Here is a 12,911-nt window from a genome sequence, read left to right as displayed (position 1 = left end):
CTCTGTGCGACCCCATAGACAGCAGCCCATCAGGCTCCCCTGTCCCTGGGCTTCTCCAGGCAAGAACACTGGAGTGGGTTGCCATTTCCTTCTCCAATGCATGAAAGTGAAAAGGGAAAGTGAAGTCGCTCAGTCGTGTCCGACTCTTAGTGACCCCATGAACTGCAACCTACCAGGCTCCTCCGTCCATGGGATTTTCCAGGCAAGAGTACTGGAGTGGGATGCCATTGCCTTCTCCGATTTTGAAGGCAGAGCCCCTCAAAACACCACACTACATTGCTTTCCCCAGGTGGGTGGGAAGGAAAACAAGTGGCCTAGGTTTGAATGGCTGACCAAGGTAGGCATCTCCAGTGGAGTTGGGGGTCTGCAGGCACAGAGAACAGCTTGTGATAGAGCCCTGAGATAGAATGGAAAGGGCTTGACCTGTTAATTGGAAGGACTGATGTTGAAGCTGAAACTCCAATATTTTGGCCACCTGATGCTAAGAACTGACTCTTTGAAAAGACCCTGATGTTGGGAAAGATTGAAGGCAGGAGGAGAAGGGGACAACAGAGGATGAGACGGTTGGATGGCATCACTGACTCAATGGACATGAGTTTGGGTAAGCTTCGGGAGTTGGTGATGGACAGGGAGGCCTGGCGTGCTGCAGTTCATGGGGTTGCAAAGAGTTGGACACGACTGAGCGACTGAACTGACCTGTTAAGGGCTCCAAAGTGCAAACAGAACTTAGGGATGTAGGAGTAGAGTGGCCTGAGAAAAGCGTGGGGCCACACCATGCAGGAGCCCCTGGCAGACTTTGTGTTTTATGCTGAGAACAAATGAAAAACTGTTCAAGCCTTTTGTTTTTTATCAATTTTTTTATTGGAGTATAGTCGATTTACAGTGTTAGTTTCTGTTGTATACCAAAGTGAATCAGTTGTACATATATTGACTCTATTTTTAGATTCTTTTCCCATATAGGTCCATAGAGAATATTGAGTGGAGTTCCCTGTGCTATACAGTAGGCTATTGTGTGACTGCATGTGTGCTAAGTCGCTTCAGTCATGTCCATCCCTTTGACCCTGTGGACTGTAGCCCACCAGCCTCCTCTGTCCTTGGAATCCTCCAAGCAAGAATACTGACTTAAGTAGATTGCTGTGCTCTCCTCCAGGGGATCTTCCTGACCCAGGAATTGAACCTATGTCTCTTATGTCTCCTGCATTGGCCAATTGCACTTTCTAAAAATGGCCAATTGCCTGCACTTTCTAAGCAGCCCTCAAGTCCTCTGGACAAAAAAAACTGCTGGGAAAGTGATCTGGGAACAGTTTAACTCTGCTTTCTCCACTCTCCTTGGGATGGAATAGATAGCACATGCTCTTCTTTTATACTGTCTTGCACATAAAAAGATAAATCACAGTATCTTCCTCAGACCTTTTTAAATCTACTTTTCCCCCTTCAATGTTGAAAAGTCATAATAAACCTGAAACCTTCTTAGTCCCTTCATTATATTTGTGTGGTAAAGCTCACAGTTGATGTCAGAAAAGAGACATCCATGTATAAAGAAAGATGTGGAACATGTTAAAAATAAGATGGATTTAACCAGCAACTTGAAAATGACCTGCAATGTATTTCTTTGTAATTTTTTGTGCTTATATTGATATTTATTTGTAATTTTTAAAATAATTTATTGTTGTTCATTCATTTATTCACTGTTTTACATCTCATTTTAGCCCAAGAAGAATGTAGTTTACAAGAATATATTACAATTCTATTTTTAAAACACAGTGAGAAAATTGGATTGCAGGGGAAATAAGATAAAGCTGGGGCTGGTACAGAAAATATAACCCATGAAGCTCTGTTGACTTGCTGGAAAAGGGCCAAAAATTTTACTCTGAGCTGCCTAACAGTCAATTCAAAAACCAGAAAATGGAAACAAATCAGACACTCAAGAGAAGCACAAAGATTCCTGAAGAAAATTTCCTCCATGGGTCTTCATAAAGAGGGCACTGCAACCAACTTCCTCAATATCAAAAACCTAGAAAAATATAATTCACATGTTCAAGATTTTTGACCCCCGGGCAGACAGTTTCCTAGTCAAGGTGATTTCACATGCTTAAACTTACTTAAAATAATTATTTTCTTCCAAGTCCTAATTATCATGTGATAGGAGGGTTATCAGGCCACATGCATCTGAGAACAAAATTGCACCTGATTTTGAAGCAGATAGGCCACATTCTATAACACTGAAATCAGTGATCAAAAACAGGTAGTATGATCCCAAAGAAAGATGTGGTAATTTGGGTTAATTCCCTGATCAAAGATTCATCATCAAATTGTATATGTGTGTGTACAGTAGTAGATTTTTAAGACAACTAAATCTCTAACAACATTATAGAATTAGGAAGTTCTCAACAATAAAATCTTTTTTTAATTAAAAATTATTTATTTATTTTAATTGGAGGCTAAATACGTTACAATATTGTGGTGGTTTTTGCCATACATTGACATGAATCAACCATGGGTGTACATGTGTCCCCCTCATCCTGAACTCCCCTCCCTGCTCCCTCCCCACCCCATCCCTCTAGGTTGTCCCAGAGCACCAGCTTTGAGTGCCCTGCTTCATGCATCAAACTTACACTGGTCATCTATTTTATATTGATAATATACCTGTTTGAATGCTATTCTCTCAAATCGTCCCACTCTTGCCTTCTCCCACAGAGTTTAAAAGTCTGCTCTTTACATCTGTGTCTCTTTTGCTGTCTTGCATATAGGGTCATTGTTACCATCTTTCTATATTCCATATATATGCATTAATATATTGAATTGGTGTTTCTCTTTCTGACTTACTTCACTCTGTATAATAGGTTCCAGTTTCATCCACCTCATTAGAACTGACTCAAATGCATTCTTTATAGCTGAGTAACATTCTGTTCTGTATATGTACCACAAATTCCTTATCCATTTGTCTGCCGATGGACATCTAGGTTGCTTCTATATCCTAGCTATTGTAAACAGTGCTGCAATGAACCTGGGGTACACGTGTCTCTTGCAGTTCTGGTTTCCTCTGTGTGTATGCCCAGCAGTGGGATTGCTGGGTCATATGGCAGTTCTATTTCCAGTTTTTTAAGGAATCTCTACACTCTTCTCCATAGTGGCTGTACTAGTTTGCATTCCCACCAACAGTATAAGAGGGTTCCCTTTTCTCCACACCCTCTCCAGCATTTATCAACAATGAAATCTTAAGTCCAGAACAGCACATCAAAGTACAAATTTATTTTGATGTGAAGTCAATTCATTGTACATCCCCTGAGAACTTAAAGTGACTTTTGAGGAAAGAATTAGACTGGCTTTTCTCTTTTAAAAAAAATAGCCAAAGAACTTTGAGCTCAGTTCCTTTTCAGTGTGTCCATTAATTTTTCTGAGTATATGGAATTATTCTCAATTCTCCCTCTGATCTTTTCCTGTTGAAAAGCTAAAAAGTTAAGAACCTGCCTCTAGCTTGGGGCTAGTGCACTGGGACAACCCAGAGGGATGGTATGGGGAGGGAGGAGGGAGGAGGGTTCAGGATGGGGAGCACATGTATACCTGTGATGGATTCATTTTGATATTTGGCAAAACTAATACAATTATGTAAAGTTTAAAAATAAAATAAAATTAAAAAAAAAAACAAAAGCTGAAGGAAAAAAAAAGAAAAAGAAAAAAAAAAAAAAAAAACCTGCCTCTAATATTTGCCCTTCAGTCTCACTCTAACACTGCAGGTACAATTGAAATTTTTGGAATCAAAACAAAATCATCAAGAAGCCCTGAGTTCCTTCATTCTTAAATCTTATCATAAAAATTTCCAAATATAAAAGGGAGAGAATTCAACAAGTCCCTGTATATTTATCTTCCAGGCAACAACTGTCAACCAAAACTATCATTTATTTTGCATACTTCTTCCATTTATCTCCCTTTTTGCTTGAAGTATTTCAAAGAAAACTCCAGATACTATGTTATTTCAGGCCTCAGTATTTCAGTATGAATCTCAAAAGACATAATTGTACCTGAAAACAATACCAACGTGGTTGCTAAGAAAATAAACAATAATTCCAAATTCATATTCAACATCTCCGCTTGTCTAAAAATGTCTGTTTTACAGTTTATTTGAATCGAGATTCAAGCAGGTTTACTTATATTTAGTACGTCTTCAAAGTTTAATCCTCTTTTAGTCTGGCTTCTTTTAGCATAATGTTATTCAAGGTGGAACAAACAAGAGCAGTGCTATGCATTGGTGGACTTTATTCCTTTATGGCTGAGTCATATTCCACTGATTGGACTTACTAAATTTTGTTCACCTGTTTATTAGCTGGTGGACAGGTCAGTTGTGTTGTGGTATGTTCCACATGTTGGCTGATTGCTTCCTTCTGCTGCTATTTAACTTGGGTGTCTTTATCCTGTTTTTCTTAAAACCCTGAGAGAAACTCACATTCTTGGAAACTTGTTTGTCAAACTTTAATGTATGAAAGAACTACCCGACATCCTTGCTAAAGGTGCAGAATTCCAGGCCCATCAGCAGAGAGTCTGATGCAGTCTGGTGAGAAGGCCCAGGAAACTGTATTTTTTAACCCACCAGTTGATTGTTATGCAAGTATTCCCAGAATATGCTTTGAGAAGCTCTACTACTGCTGCTGCTGCTGCTAAGTCACTTCAGTTGTGTCCGATTCTGTGCAACCCCATAGACGGCAGCCCACCAGGCCCCTCCGTCCATGGGATTTTCCAGGCAAGAGTACTGGAGTGGGTTGCCATAGCCTTGTCCAGAAGCACTATTAGGTGTCCCTAAATTTTGATTTTAATAGCACTTGACGTAAAAAAAAAAGTCATAACAGCAACTGGGAGATTATTGACTAAGACTTTTAAAAAATAAAGTTGGAAATATTACTACAGAGTTACTAGAAGAGGCTAAGTGAATACCCTGGATGATGTCTTCTGGGTTGGATTTAGATATTTGCAGGAGTGATGGCCAGTAGAAATGAGTTGTGGATGTTAATTAGCCACCCTGGAGTAAGTGAAGTAGCCAAATTTAGTTTTAAACACAGTGGAAGTCAAATAGCCTCTAAGAATTAAATTACTGTATGGATCTTTACATTATTGACCTCAACATTTACAAATGCACTCAGCCTGATTAATTAGAGTACTTCTGATGCAGGAAATTTTAATTCTTAATCTGAAGCCATTTTCTCTTAGGTGACCAAAGCCAAAGTAGGTCGTAAGTATTCTAAGAGAGCTCCCCTTTTCCTCTAGAAATAGGCTATAACCATATACAACTGCATGTGCTTCAACACTTTTTCATGATCTTTTTCACTATGTAAATATTGCATTTTAAACACCCCAAACTCCTGAGTATGAAGAGTGGTTTTCCCTTAATTCAATGACAAGGATTTTCTTTCACTTATTAGATGAGTGATGTTAACAGGGTCTTAATGGTTCTCAAGCAGCCAAAGGAGCAAATGGAGTTCCATTTACTCTGCACATTCCATTATTACAGAAGAGATCAATGTGGGAGAAAAACCACCGTGCTTTTCTGGGCTGTGAGAGAGAGAGATTAAAAAAAAAAAAAAAAGGATATCAGGATATGAAAACTTAGTTTTGGGCATTTATAGGGGAGTTACCAGTAAAAGGGAAAGTTGAATTTGTGACTAATGATAATCTCAATGTCTTGACTCATTACCATGGCTTGTAAGGAATATATACCTACAGCAAAAGTATATTTTAAAAACTTTTTATTATGGACAATTTCAAGCATACCCCCATATAAGGAAAAGCTTCACATACTCAGCACCAATCTTCAGGAATTGGTAACATTTTGCCAATCTCATTTCATCTGCCCACCCACCTTTATTTTTATTCATTTTCAAGGAAATTCCAGACTTTGTCATTTCACTCATTGAAATTGTAGTAAGCATTTCTAGATTGATAAGAAAACATTTTAAAACATAACTATTTGCCATTATCATACTTAATAATTTTTTTTTTAAATCATCTAATACCAGGTCCATGTTCAGACTTCCCCTATTGTCTCAAAACTCTCTATTTACAGTTGGTTTTTTCCCATCAGAATCCAAATAAGATCCACACATAACATTTGGCTGCATCTTTAAGTCTCTCTTATTTAATGATCCTCCTTCTTTACCTGGTCACTGATTTGTTGTAGAATTGGGTAACTTTTTCTATTAAAATGACCCACATTCTGGATTTGTCTTTTTGTTTTCCCTTCTGTCATTTAGTGTGTTTATCTTTGTTTAGCTTGTTTTCTTTATTTAACTTATTTTCTACAAACTAGCTGGATAAGTATCAAGTTGAATTTTGGGGTGAGAAAACTTTCAGCACTTCTGGTGCATCATACCAAAAGGCCCATAATGGCACACTTGCCCCTTTTTACACTTTATTAGTGGGTTGAGGTTGGAGAAGCGAATGCCAACCCATTCCAGTGGTGTCAGGACACCATCCTTAGTCATCACCCTATCACTGACTAGTCTCTTGTTAATCCCAGGTGGCTTAGTGGTAAAGAATCTACCTGCCAATGCAGGAGATGCTGCTGCTGCTAAGTCGCTTCAGTCATGTCCGACTCTGTGCGATCCCGTAGACGGCAGCCCACCAGGCTCCCCCGTCCCTGGGATTCTCCAGGCAAGAACACTGGAGTGGGTTGCCATTTCCGTCTCCAATGCATGAAAGTGAAAAGTGAAACTGAAGTCACTCAGTTGTGTCTGCCTCTGTGTCTGCTCCTCTGTCCCTGGGATTTTCCAGGCAAGAGTACTGGAGTGGAGTGCCATTGCCTTCTCTGGAGATGCAGGAGACGTGGCTTCAATCCCTGGGTTGGAAAGATCCCCTGGAGGAGGAAATGGCAACCCACTCCAGTATTCTTGGTGGGAAATCCCATACCCATAGGGTTGCAAAGAGTCGGATGCGACTGAGCACACAGGCACCCTTTCACTAAATGGCTTTGGCTTCCACTAGTGCTCATTCCTTAAGCTCTTTATTCATAGCTGTAAAATATCAGAATTATTAGAAATTTTAAAAAAATCATTCCTTCTGCTTTTATTAGCTGGACTTCTAGAAAGAACAAGTTTTCTTCAAATACTGCTTGATTACTCCCCAAAACAGGTCACATGGGTAAGGCAGGATAAACCTTTTTTCTCCCCCCCCACCTCAAATTTCAGAATAATATTATACAACCTCAAGAATTACAGGAAGGTTTCATATTTTCATGAATTCAGGATTTTTATATGTTTTACATTCATCAAAAGTAAGTTTCTAAAACTGATGCTGGAAATGGAATAATGAAATACTGGCATCAGTCTTTTGAGCCAGAGTTTCTCAAAGTATGGCCACAGACCATATACATCAGAATCCCCTGGGGCACTGGCTAATTTGTAAATTCCTGGTCCCCCCCCAAGACCTCCTCTCCAAGGAGGAAAACCCCGGAATCTGCATTTCTAACAAGCTTCTCTAAAGATTTCTAAAGCAGCTATGGAATGGGTAGCTTTACGGAACAACCTCATCAGAGCGCGGGGACAAAGCCCCAGGTGGGTACACAGCTGAGCAATTCAAAATAAGGTCACAAGATCAATGACCACTGATCATTCAAGAAAAGAGAAGGTGGATACACTAACCCCTTCAAAAAGGGCCCAACAGGAACTTCCCTGGTGGTCCAATGCCTAAGACTCTGTGCTCCCAATGCAGGGGGCCCAGGTTCGACCCCAGGGAACTAGATCCCACATACCACAGCTAAGGATTCACATGCCAAGGCTAAAAGATCCCACATACTGCAACGAAAGCCCGCACAGCCAAATAAATGAAATATATATATATATTTTTTTTATTAAAAAGGGCCCAACAGACAAGAGTAGTACTGTACAGTGACCTTAGCTCTTTCAAGTTTTCTATCAGATGTCACCGTCTCAATGAGGCCAATCTTCTAACCTCGTAACATGGCAACCTGCCAAATTACTCTGTTCTACTACCTTTTTTTTACATAGCAATTATCAACTTATTTATTATGCCCCTTGTCTGACTCCACCTGCTAGAATGCAGGCCATATTAGAGCAGTGAACTTCATTTTTCCAACTATTTCAAGGGCCTAGAAAAGTGGTTGGCATATACTGCTGCTGCTAAGTCACTCCAGTTGTGTCTGACTCTGTGCGACCCCATAGATGGCAGCCTATCAGGCTTCCCCATCCCTGGGGTGTTCAATAAATGTTTGCAGAGAGTTGAATAAATAAAAGTGGGATGCCTGTGTAATGAAAGAAAATAATAGTTCTACCTTATATTTCAATACTTGGTAGATATTTTGTAAACATAATGTTTATGCATGTGGATCATTTCATATTAGAGGAAGCATCGAACATTTTGGACTGAAAAGCACTAGAATCCTTGCCTGGTCTTTGATGCAAATGGTCCTGGACCCCTTACAGTGCTCTACCTGGATTGAGACAATCTAGGTTCTGACTATACATTGTTCTTAGAACTCTGGAAAACTTCCACAACAATAAATTCTGTACAGCATGGCTCGACATGACATTGAACTAACCTCTCCTGTGGATTTTCTTGGACCAGTGTGTTGTTCACATCCAAAGCCTCAGATCCTGCGTAGCTGCTGTCCAGTAGGCCCCAGAGACTATCACTGCATGATGTGTCGTCGCATCAGGTAACATGGCTCTGCATCCGTTAAGACATGGAGTGTCACTGGTATTTGGAGGATCATGTAGCATCGTTCTCACACGTCCTACTTTCAAATTGCTCATCTCCTCCAGGGGATATACTTTCAACATTTTATTAAAGTCCCCAGGTGCTTGGCATTTTGAGCGAAACATTTATTTAGTTGGTTTTCCATAGAAGTGATGATCCATTTCTGTAATTTCACTTGCCTTTATTTATTGAATTTTAAATATCATTGTTGAATGCACTGACTCATAGGGGATAAAATACAGATGCATAGAAGAAAAGCCAAACTTGCAAATCTTGGCAACTGAATTTTCTGCAGATTGGAGAATGCTAAACTACATCACTCAGCATTTTTTCTGCCCAAGTACTTGAAGGGGGAAAAAAAAACAAATGAGAATTAGGTAGCTGGGGCATAGCGGAAGTCCTAGCTCTCCCTGAATGAATGCAGCCTCATTGTGTGCCAGTGAAGCTCTGTGTTATGCCAGTACCCAGCCCAGAGAAGGGCATGGCAAAGGACAGCACTGGGCGATCCAGAAGTCCCTACAGGGGACTGGAATTATATGCAACTTTTATTGAGATTCTTCAAGTTGCTGCCAATGAATGCCCTGGCATTGAATTCCAGGCAGAAACCTGGCCTTGATGTTATTTGATTAGGGCAGGAGTCAGTTCAAGTGCCTATGAAAGGAAGGCAGCATAAAGGAGTGAAGAGGCCTGGATAGGAGGCTGGTAAATTAGGGAGATATGTCCCCATTGAACAAAGCCACCCCAGTCAACAAGATCTCTGAATGGCTCGAGCTTTTGGTATTTCAAGAGAGGCTTATCATCTAAATTTTTATGTGAACTCTTTAGATTTCAAAGGTTGTCATTAATTCAAATAGCTTCTAAACACTGCACTGGTTAAACTAAACACATCTGTGGGCTATTGTTTGGGGGCTTTTGATTTAAGGGACTGTTGTTGTTCAGTCACTAAGTCATGTCCAACTCTTTGTGATCACATGGACTGCAGCATGCCAGGCTCCCTTGTTCTCCACTGTCTCCCAGAGTCTGCTCAAATTAATCTCCATTGAGTCGATGATGCCATCCAACCATCTCATCCTCTGCTACCCACTTCTCCTTTTGCCTTCAATCTTTCCCAGCATCAGAGTCTTCTTCAGTGAGCTGGTGCTTTGCATCAGGTAACCAAACTATTGGAGCTTCAGCTTCAACGTCAGTCCTTCCAACAAAGACTCAGGGTTGATTTCATTTGGGATTGATTTAAGAGATACAGTACCTTAAGTTAATACCACAGTGATATAGAGGAGAACTTATATTTCCCAGACCAAGATGGTGAAAGTTAGCCTATAGATGGTTTGCTGATGCTACTAGTGAAGTTAAAGTCACTCAGTTGTGTCCGACTCTTTGCAACCTCATGGACTATAGAGTCCATGGAATTCTCCAGGCCAGAATACTGAAGTGGGTAGCCTTTCCCTTCTCCAGGGGATCTTCCCAACCCAGAGATCAAACACAGGTCTCCCGCCTTGCAGGCAGATTCTTTACCAGCTGAGCCACAAGGGAAGCAGAAACTCAAACCATGAACATCGTAGGGATAAATTAGCTATATTTTGGTCAGTAGAGAAAGGCTAGACATTTGCAATTGTGTGCCATTTTTAATCTAGAAGTTCTGGATGAATGTACAAGGATCAGTGTGGAGCTATAACTTGAGGTTCACAATCTACTGATTGTGGGTCAGTAGTGAAATCTTCCTACAAGAAAGTCACCACATTATGGAGCTAGCCCTCAACCCCCCTTGAGTCCTCAAAGGAAGACAGCACAGTATTTGCATGAATTGCTCTATAAAACTCTTAGTCTTGACTTGCTGGTGAAGACAGTAGTGAGAATTTAGACAGACTGCTTTTGTCTTTCTGAAGAGTGATAGCCAGATGGCATGTTCTGTTGGGATTGGATTTCAGTGTTGTTGTCTTCTAATTAGTCAGAGAAAGCATGGCTATATAATTACAACATGTGGACAGAGTGTTCTTTCATGGTTAACTAAGTGCACTTACAAAATTAATCTGAACTCTAAGAAATTGAGTTCAAAGCGAAATTTTAGACTTAAGAAAGTACATTGAATAAAAATTTAGGTACCCTATAAAAGACCAGGGATGTAGGGACTAGAATTCTAGTTCTGGCTCTGTCCGCAACTGATATGGGTCTTAATCATTTAATCTCTCCCGGCTCCAAGGCAGTTGAATTAGATTAACGTAACTGTAATATTCAATTATTCTACAACTCACACTTTACTTTTTAAAAAGCTGGTTATTTTCTGTTACTGCTTATAGGCACTGACTATTCATTCCTCTGTCTTGTTTTATTTTGAGGAGAGAGTGGATGGATCCTTTTCTTGCTAGATGATTCACATGTACTTGTCACATGTCTATGTTATTGCTTTTATACTAGTTGGGACATGGACCTTACTGAGATGGGCTTACAATGAAACAGGGTGATGTGGATTCAGTACCAAAAATATTTAATAAGCATTATTAAGTTATATGGAGAAGGAAATGGCAACTCACTCCAGTACTCTTGCCTGGAAAAAACCCAAGGACGGAGGAGCCTGATAGGCTACAGTCCATGGGGTCACAAAGAGTCAGACATGACTGAGCAACTTCACTTTCTTTCACTTTATTAAGTTATATATGGCATACTTACCAAAAGGCGAACGTTAAAAAGCTTGATGTACTAAGCCACTTCAGTCGTGTTCGGCTCTTTGTGACCCCCATGGGCTGTAACCAGCCAGGCTCCTCTGACTATGGGATTCTCCAGGCAAGAATACTGGAGTGGGTTGCCATTTCCTTCTCCATGGGATCTTCCCAACCCAGGGATTGAAACTGCGTCTCCTATGTCTCCTTCACTGCAGGTGGATTCTTTACCACTGAGCCATGTGAAGCAACAGGTGAGTGTAAGTTAGTATGACCCCTTTACAAACCAGTTTAGCATTATCACCCCAAGTTGAAAACATGCCTACCCTATGATCCAGCAACTTATACCTAGATGTATATCCAACAGAAATGTGTGTGCATGTTCACCAAAGGACACATACAAGAACATTCATAGAAGCATTTTTTGGTAATACATTTAAGATGAAAGCCAACCAAATATCCATCAGTGTTGAATTTTTATATAAACCGTGATATCTTCATAATACTGTATAGCAACAAAAGCTAACAAACTACAGATTTTCTGAGCAACATGGCTGAATCTTATAATACTGAGCAAAAGAAGCCACACAAAAAAGAGTTACACACTGCATGGTTTTATTTAGATAAACACAAACAGAAAACCCAGGCAAAAATAAGCTATTGATTTAGAAGTCAGTGTAGGGGTTTGAGGGGGGAGAGGGGTTGGGAGGAGCATGGGCGAGGACTTCAGGAATGCTGATTATGTCCTATTTCTTCACTTGGGTGGTGGTTGTACAGGTGTGCCTGTTTTGTGACAATTCACTTAAGGTTTATGCCTGTATGTATGTTTTAATTAAAAATTAGAAGTTCTGAATGTGTGCTTTAATTTAAAATATTAAAAACATAGAAAAGTCTCATGCTCTGTTCTTAGACATAATATCAACAGCTCTTTTAAAAAGTTGTTATAACCTATAGGAATCATAATAGCTGAAACTTATTATAAGTGACTTCAACTAAATGGCTGAAGAAGTAAGCTATCTTAAATTGTCCTTTTTATTTAAAAATAAAGTTCAAACAGCAACAAATATAGTGTGCTTAAAATGGAAACATCCACAGTATCATTGTTTCAGTTGAATCAGAATTCCATCAAAAACAGCAGAAATCACTTGTAATCATTTGAATCAATTTGTACTCTTGAAACATTTGAATTCACTTACTGAGCTTCCCTCATAGCTCAGTTGGTTAAAAAAAATCTGTCTACAATGCAGGAGACCCAGGTTCAATCCCTGTGTCAGGAAGGTGCCCTGGAGAAGGATATGGCAACACATTCCAGTATTCTTGCCTGGGAAATCCCATGGACAGAGGAGCCTGGCAGGCTACAGTCCATGCAGTCACAAGTCAGACATGACTTAGCGACTAAACCACCACCACCATCTAGCTCATGGAGATCTTGAAAGGCTTATCGAATGGGTACGTAGAGCATCCCAAGCTGTCAGCTCCTCACAGCCTCTCTCGGACCACTGGCGATGGTAGGTGATGACTGGCGTGTGTACAGTACTTTTCAGGGCACACAGC

The sequence above is a fragment of the Bos indicus genome, chromosome 6, assembly GCF_029378745.1.
Source record: "Bos indicus isolate NIAB-ARS_2022 breed Sahiwal x Tharparkar chromosome 6, NIAB-ARS_B.indTharparkar_mat_pri_1.0, whole genome shotgun sequence".
Taxonomy (NCBI): Eukaryota; Metazoa; Chordata; class Mammalia; order Artiodactyla; family Bovidae; genus Bos; species Bos indicus.
Note: the sequence above shows the minus strand (reverse complement) of the source record.